Below are 8732 nucleotides of genomic sequence, written 5' to 3' on the forward strand. Positions count from 1 at the left end.
AGTGCCAGAGTCAAGGTAGCAATGACCTTGGGTGGGGGAGGGCGGGGGAGAGTACAGGGTGAGGCGGTGTTGCTAATGATCCGTTTTCTGCTGTGGGCACTTCTTTGTGAAAATTAACTTCTTATTAACGTTGTGAAAATTTATCAAGTTAAATTGCTTGCGTTTTTCAAAAAATACGCTAGTGGATGCCTTATGCCTTTAGAGCTGACATCCACGATTCAGCTTTATCGGGTTATTATTACGGAAAATGTGAAGCCCTAGTGTAGCACACAGTCTTGTAGTTTCTCGAGAGAAATTAAAAATGTGAATGTGGCAGTAAATCCTTCTCACATTTAAACGGTAACAGTTAATGCAGATTAAAACAACCACAAACACAATACAAACACCCCCTCAAAAAATGATTGCTGCAAAGTTTTTAAGCTGGCTTTGAAATCCACCTCCCAGCTGTGAAAGAGAGATACCTCTCTGCTCAACATTGGTTTCAACAATAAAAAGTTTTCCAAAAGTGCCTGGTGTGCAGCAAGTGACTGGCAAACGGTAGCTCTTGATCTGTTGCTACGGTTTTATTTATTTGTTTTTGGTTGCCCTGGGTCTTCGTTGTGGCTACCAGCTTTCTCTAGTTGCAGGGAGCTGTGGGGCGCCGGCTTCTCGCTGGTGGCTTCTCTTGTCTCAGCCTCTAGGAGCACAGGCTGCAGCAGTCGCAGCTCCTGGGCGCTAGAGCGCAAGCTCAGTAGCTGTGGTGCATGGGCTTGTTGCTCTGCGACAAGTGGGATCTTCTGGGACCAGGGCTCGAACCCGAGTCTCCTGCATTGGCAGGCGGATTCTTTACCACTGAGCCACCAGGGAAGCCCCATGGCTATTGCTTTCATTATTGTTGTTTGGAATCATAACCTGTCTCTTAAGATGTATCTTATTTATTTTGAGGGCTATTTCACCCGACTCTCACACTTTTACTACAATAGCATCACATCTAAGCAATACAGGGTGGGTGTTCAACACGAATTTGTGGCTTAAATATATTTGATTAATTTGGTGGGTTAGTGACGACCTCTGTGCACGTGCTCAGCTGCTTCAGTCGTGTCCAGCTCTTTGCAAACCCATGGGCTGTAGCACACCAGGCTCCTCTGTCCATGGGGTTTTCCCAGCAAGAATATTGGAGTGGGTTGCCTTGCCCTCCTCCAAGGGATCCTCCTGACCCAAGATTCAGGGATCAAACCTGCATCTCCTGCATCTCCTGCAGAGCAGGGAGGTCCTTTACGTGCTGAGTCATCGGGGAAGCTCAATAGTGACCTACGTCTATGTACTTAAAAGCCTTTGACATATTATTCAGTAGCATGTACTGTATCATGGAATATTGTATTAGTGTTAGGATTCTGGAAATTACGGAAAATGTTGAGGCTAATTATAGATGATTTAGACTAGCCAGAGAGGATTTTCAGGCAGCTGAGTCAAATACTATGTTGTTAAAATAGATATAAAATGTGTTTCCTAAGCAGATGGCAAGAGGAAATTCACAATATCCTTCTGCGATTTATGGACTCTGTGTGGCCTTTTCAGCATCTCTTTCCAATAGTCCCAGCATCGTCTGCAGGGCAGGAGAGGGTCGTCTCACATGTGCTGCCTCTGACTCATCCTCTGAGCCTCCCTCGCCATCTTTGGTTCTCCTTTTCAGCTCTGGGGTCATCCCTCCTTCTCCAGTCCTGGCTGAAAGGTGCTCCTGGTCCCTGCCGCTGCAGATGAAATCCGCAGACACACCCACCGAGTCGATGACGTGCCCTGTTGAGGATGTTACTGTCCAAGTCAAGGGCATCTCATCACAGCAGAATCAATCACCACTGTATCCTATGCTGGAGAAACGGCGATGCCCTGATGCTTTGTTACCAAAGCCACTTTCTGATTTCAGTTGTACATTTAGCTGTAATCCTCTTACCATTTACAGGAATCCTAGGGAGTTACACTGGAGCTAAGTCTAAGCATCAACCCTATGATTCTATTCAGACAAGAGGGAAGTGGCCAGGGGGAGATACGGAGAGAAAAAAACACAGGAGCCCCAGAGACAAAGAGGGATGGACAAGCCTCATTAGCTGCAGGGAGAAGTGGCTTCAAAAGGGAGTTGATCTCACTGATGTGCTGATTTCAGGCTACCCACTGCATCTGACACAAACAAGCACAGACACGGGATCATTGAAGGGAAACTCAGAACTCTGTTGCTTAGACACTGGTATGGGAGAGGCTGATAGTGTGAGGGAAACTGACGTATCCCCCGGGGCCAGTGCAGCTCTAGAACCGGGCTGTGTTGACACTGTCCTTCTGCTTCACCTTCCTCCCTTCAAGGGAGATCACAGACAGTGTTTTCCAGATTTGAACATCAGTGCATTACGACCTTAAAGACACCCGGTCCAAACCATTTGTTCTCCCAGTTACAAGGTCGACAGATCAGTTAAGTAATTTGTAGACATCACTTAACTAGTTAATAGCAGAAATGAGACTAGATTATATTAATAGATCTTTGATGCTTTTAGTTGAGGACTCCATCCACTACATCACTGTTAGGGAATTTTTCTGATCCTTACTTCAGAAAGAGTTTGCTCAGAAGGATGAATGAAGCAAACCAGAAAGAAAGACACTAACAATTGTGTCGTGTTACAATTTCCTACTTTTGCATGAGCTACCCTGAGTACATCAGCATGAACGGCAGTGATTACATTTTAATCCACTAAAGAAGAGGGTAAGAAAGTTATTCTTGTCCTGCTTGTTGCATGTTGCTAGGTTTTAAGAATTTATTTTTTATATTAACTGGAGGATAATTACTTTACAATATTGTGAAGGCTTCTGCCATATATGTTGCTAGTTTTTGGAGTATTTAAATTAACCACTTTGTAAGCGGGATCCACCTTGCAGCCATGGTGAACATCCAATAAATATGGCTGAAGATGTTAAAAATTAAGAATAAGTTTTATCATCGTAATAAACATGATGAGGAAAAGTATACACTGTATTACAATGTATTTTGAGCTTAATTCATTTCATTATTATGTATAATGATATGAAAACAAAGTGTGTGCAATCCACTTATAAGATATACCATGAGATAAGAAAGCTAAAAGGCAGGTCTGTGGAAATGGGAAATGTGCAGATCTGCCTTTATGACAATGCTCTAAGTGAGTAAAAAGAGACTCATTGAAAATGTAACAGTCAGTTTGACTTGCTCTTCTTATGGTTTGGCCTGCCTACAGCACATGAATAATTCTTTCCTAAGGTACAGAGGAAAATACAGTGCTGAAGGGCGTTATTTATTTAGAATTTCTAATTCTTTGAAATACAAACCACAAACTCAAATGCTATCCTAAGTGGAAAAGAAAAAGAAATATGGGTTTAAGTACAAGGTGAAAATAGTTCCATGCTTTTGCATGTTTCCTGAGAAAGTCAGTTTCATGCCTAGGTACTGTGTGTATAGAATGCTTCTGGTTAACAAGAACAGATTAAATAGGACGGGATTAAAGACAAAATGACTACGTGCTTTCTTACACTTTTGTGTTTTAAGATGATATAACACTCATTGTAAAGAACCAAGCAAAATTAACCCATACAAAGAAGAGGATAATGTCACCTGACAATCCAGAACTCAGAGATAATCCTTGTTTGCCTCTTGGCAAATAGTCATATCTGTCTATGATGTGTACACACACACACACACACACACACACAGATCTTTACATCAGTGGAAGCTTGCAAAGTGTGATTTTCAGAACCTACTTTTATATTCATCAATAAAATGCACCCCTTTTATAGGAAGATGGGTAAGTTCACCCCTGAATGTGTATGTCTTTTAAACTTTTTATTTTTTACTGGAGTATAGACGATTAACAGTGTTGTAACAGTTTCAGATGCACAGCAGAGGGGCTCAGCCATACATGTAGAGCATTCATTCTCTCTCCAAGCTCCCCTCCCATCCAGGCTTCCATATAACATTGAATAACCCTGAGCAGAGTTCCCTGTGCCCATGAATATGTATATGTAGCATCTTTTTAAAACTGAGCTTCAGTTGTACATACTTTCAATGTAGTAGCAAAGTGAATACTACTGGGTAATATGATGCTGAATGAAGACATTTTAGATGGTGAGTATCAAAGAGCTAGGACTAGATACTGTTAACTGGAAGGTAAATTTGCATGTTTGTTACATATATTCTTTTTCAAGTTTGTATTATGCAAATTAAATAAAAATACTTATATGGTGATCACCCGCATACTACACCTGCTGTTGCTGCTGCTGCTAAGTTGCTTCAGTCGTGTCCGACTCTGTGAGACCCCATAGACAGCAGCCCACCAGGCTCCCCCGTCCCTGGGATTCTCCAGGCAAGAACACTGGAGTGGGTTACCATTTCCTTCTCCAGTGCATGAAAGTGAAAAGTGAAAGTGAAGTAGCTCAGTCGTGTCTGACTCTTAGCAACCCCATGGACTGCAGCCCACCAGGCTCCTCCATCCATGGGATTTTTCAGGCAAGAGTACTGGAGTGGGTTGCCATTGCCTTCTCCGCATACTACACCTAGACTCATCAATTTTTAACATTTGGCTTTATTTTCTTTGTTATCTATCAATCTCTCAATTTAATCTCTTTGATGTTTTATTCAGAAGCATTATAAAAACAACATGACACTTTGCTATTAAAGACTTCAGCCAGGGTGTATGAAAATTATTAACAGTCTCCCGCACTCACATTTGTATCGTCGGGTACCACCACCACATACCTAGCAAAATGACCATACAAGCCTGAATATCATCTAATATTGAGAATTGACTTTTTCTAAACGTCAATTTTCAAAAGCTAGTAGCAAAAAAAAATCCCTTTAAATTGCAAATGGACACACAACTGTTTAGAAAAAAAACTCTCATTTAATTCCGAATGGACAGACAGCTGCGTATGGATGGGCACACTCTGCTTTGCACTCAGTTTGCTGTGGCCATCTAGTAGCTACAGTGTGTCAGTGCTGGTGAGCTTCCGCTGTTTCCACCACTTACCAGTCTGTGGGAGTCACTCTTTATTCAGAAACCCAAGAGTCATGCACATCCTTTAAAGCACTGCCCCAGACCATAAGGCAGAGCATCGCTGTATTCAAACACAATACAATATGGACCTGGTTCCTGTATTTCCAAAACACAAAAGTCAAAGTAAACGTCGAAGAAAAGCTGGCTGATTCATTTGGAACTGTGGGCATCAGGAGCATAAATCCTACAGAATGAATTGGTTTCTTTCAGCAGTCTTTAATCAGGTGACTAGGATTAGAATATATACTCTCCTTCATCATATGCTTTAGACAGTAAGTCATTTTGCCACTGGCATTGACCTGTTCAATCTCCCAGCCCCTTCTTCCTTTGCGGTCATCACCTTTCGTGGAGGGGACACGGCGCCATGGTAACAGGTGAGCGGCTCTCTCCTCCCTTGTACGTAGCAGACATTTTAGTCCACTCGAGGAGCCCTCAAAGCATAGCTTCTTATTCAAATGAGGAAGGATCCCTTCCAGAGGTAGGCTGTGTGTGTCAGCTAAGGGCAGGGATGGGTGTGAGCCCCAGGGGTGTGTCAGGGGGCTGCCTGGGGTGTCTGCCCAGCCCCGCTCCCCTCCACGTGCCACTGGAGCGCACCCCCAGCTGGGCAGGGCCAGCGGCCCGCCGGCTCCTCTGGGTCCAGGCAGCCAGAGAGGCCGGGCTTCGGGAGGGACAGGACAGGGAACCTTCGAGCATCTCACCTGCTCTTCATGGCAGGGGAAGTGCTCGCAGGGCCTGGAGGGGCTGCTCCAAGGCGCTCTGAGCTGTGGGTGGGCAAGGCCCCCTGCAGGGAGACCCAGGGCCACCTTCCCATTGTTCACGGCCCCCGGGGCCTCCGCTTCTCTCTGCTTCTAACTCAGCGGCAAAGTCGTCACGGCTCTGTGGCCCCAAAGTTCACAGCACATGCTTTGCAGCTGCACCACCGCGGAGGCGGGGAGGGGAGGGGAGAAGGGAGGAGGACGGGGGAAGGGAGGAGGAGGGGGAAGGGAGGAGGAAGGAGAAAGGGAGGAGGAGGGGGGAAGGGAGGAGGAGGGGGGAAGGGAGGAGGAGGGGGGAAGGGAGGAGGAGGGGGGAAGGGAGGAGGAGGGGGGAAGGGAGGAGGAGGGGGGAAGGGAGGAGGAGGGGGAAGGGAGGAGGAGGGGGAAGGGAGGAGGAGGGGGGAGGGGAAACAGGGGAGCTTTGCAGACTGAGCTCACTTCCACCCACATCAGAGGCAGCAAGGAGGCTGTGGGGAGCTGCACTTGAGCCCTCCATTAGCTGTTTCACATCTTCTAGACCGAAATGCCACTTCCTACGCCATGTGCTGCGGGGGCCACGTGGACGCGGTGCAGAGAGACCTGCCCTGAAAGTGCTCAGGCGGTGGGGAGCCGTCCTTGCTCACCCCGGCCTTCCCAGGGACCTTCTGCAGCAAACAAACTCAGACCCTCTATCTGTCCCGGGATGTCATGGCCCTGGACCTGTTTCACGGGCTTGGAGGAAGAAACAGTAAAGGAAAGACCAAGAAATAAGAGAAAGAAAAGAGAGAGAGAGCATATATCAACCAAAGGCTTGTTAGGGAGGCGATGACATAAAGAACATAAAAAGCAAACAAGAAAAAAGGGAAGTTACCAAATTGTACATTCTTGAGGGAAAATGGAAATGAGTTGGTAGCAGAGAGGAAGAAAAAAGGAAGCATGTATAAGACAAAACAGAAGCTGGGATTGAAGGCCAATGCGGAGATGATTTCAGTTACCCACATGTGCCCGATGGCCTGCTCGTCTGGCTGGTATAAGCCTGGGAGTAGCCTGGGAATTTTCCATGTCACCCCCTCCTGTTGACAGTCTCTGATGCATTGAGGAAGCATCCTGAGAAGCTTTGGCTGCTGGTTCCCACCCTCATCCCTGCAGCCTTGCCTTGGTCCAGGCTCCCATCCTGGTGACATGAGGCTTGTCCCCCAGCCTAAGTATTGACAGACCAGTTTACCAAAAGGAAATGTTAGAAGGCTCTGAAGATTTTTCACTGCCCACTGGCTGAACTCCAAACCGCTGGTGTCACATCCAGAACCCTCCGTTACCCGAGAAGGGCCCATCTCTCCAAACCCCTCCCTGCACACAGCAGCTCTGTGACCTGGAGACCTCTGCAGGTCTTCAAACAAGGAGCTTTGCTGAGAACTGGGGACAGGGCGGGTGTTCCTGCCGCCGCTCCCCGACCCAGCTCCCTCTCTGCTCAGGGCACCTTCTGCCGTCAACTCAGGCATGGTTGTCACTTCCTCCTTCAGGCCGCCGTCGTGTTCCCCTGTTATCATACAACGTTTGAATTATTTGTTATTTCGTGTGTTTTTGCTACTAGACGGTAAGCTGCTGGTGGCGGTGGACATTGTGCCTACCTGTTTTTGTGTTCTTATGGCCTGTCACCGATGCCTGGAATATCCTTGATGTAATTCTGAAAGTATTGCTCAAAGGGTAAATAAATGAATATCCCACTGCCAGAAAGGCTTTTCCCATGTTGTGTCTCAGGGCACCTTCTGTTGCAACTGTCAAAAAAATTGGACTTTAATTAAGGCAAAGAGAGAATTTGGGGGCTAACATAAGCTAGAACACTCAGGAATGTTATTTTGGCTTTGCTGGGTCTCCTTTTTTTCAGCTGTGGTGAACGGGGCTCCTCTCTAGTTGCAGCGTGCAGATGTACCGCACTGGCTTCTCTTGTGGAGCACGGCTCTAGGGCGCCTGGGCTCCACAGTCACGATGTCTGGGCTCTAGAGCACAGGCTCAGTACTTTGGCGCTTGGGCTTCGTTGCTCTGTGGCATGTGAAATCTCCCCGGCTCAGGGGTCGAACCCGTGTCTCCTGCATTGGCAGGTGGATTCTTTACCCCTGAGCCACTAGGGAAACCCCCGAATAGCTTTAAATGTGATGTTTAAATGGAAACTGCTCGTTTTGATAATAGAGTTGTATCTACAGCACCAAGAAAACTACTTACTTTGATCAATACGATCAAAATTGTTGACTCACAGGGCCCAAGAGAAAGGGGGATCTGTGAAGACAGGCTACTGAGATGGTCTCCAAGTTTTCAAAAATAGTCAATGTCGCTTTTCATTGCTGTTTTTGCTATGAGTCATCCCGGTTATCTGTCGCTGCTTAAGGAATGATTCCCAAAATTAGGGCTTAAAATGATTTATTATTATCATGTCTCATGCTCTAGGAACCAAGAACTTGGCAAGAGCACAGCCAGATGACTCATCTTGCCCTGATAGCTGGGGCCTCATCCGGAATAACACACATGTCAAGGACTGGAGCAGCTGAGGGCTGGGTGAGCACCTTTTCTCTCTCCAGTGCAGTCTTGCAGCCTGCTGTGTCATGAACTAAGAACGCCCATGAGCTAAGCACAGTTTTAAAATGTATTAACGTTTTAAAAAGAATCTGAAGAAGAATAAAGCCCCATGAGGTCTGAAAGTTATATGAGATTCAAATCTGTAGCCATAAATAAAGCTTCATTCACACGGCAACACACACTTGTTTACATGTGGTCTACTCTGTGCAACTCTGTATCCTGAAAAATTTGCTGGTGAATGACCTCCACGTGTGGCTAACATGGGCTCATGGCTTCAAGGGTGAGCGTTCAGGAGACAGGACGTGGAAGCTGCGATTTTCCCAAAGTATCTCCTCTTGTTCAAAGCTTGCCAAGGATAGTGTGACCTCCTTCATCTCTC

General features: G+C 46.3%; 1 long non-coding RNA gene across 1 annotated transcript; it reads left to right on the top strand.

The window, feature by feature from the left end:
- Positions 1-5171: 5171 nt before the first annotated feature.
- Positions 5172-8532, top strand: LOC104974538 (uncharacterized). Its single transcript, XR_812159.4, has 3 exons — positions 5172-5526; positions 7374-7486; positions 8225-8532. It is a non-coding gene; the product is annotated as an uncharacterized lncRNA (long non-coding RNA).
- The last annotated feature ends 200 nt before the right edge of the window (positions 8533-8732 follow it).

This window comes from Bos taurus, chromosome 16 (assembly GCF_002263795.3).
Source record: "Bos taurus isolate L1 Dominette 01449 registration number 42190680 breed Hereford chromosome 16, ARS-UCD2.0, whole genome shotgun sequence".
In the NCBI taxonomy this organism is placed as follows: domain Eukaryota; kingdom Metazoa; phylum Chordata; class Mammalia; order Artiodactyla; family Bovidae; genus Bos; species Bos taurus.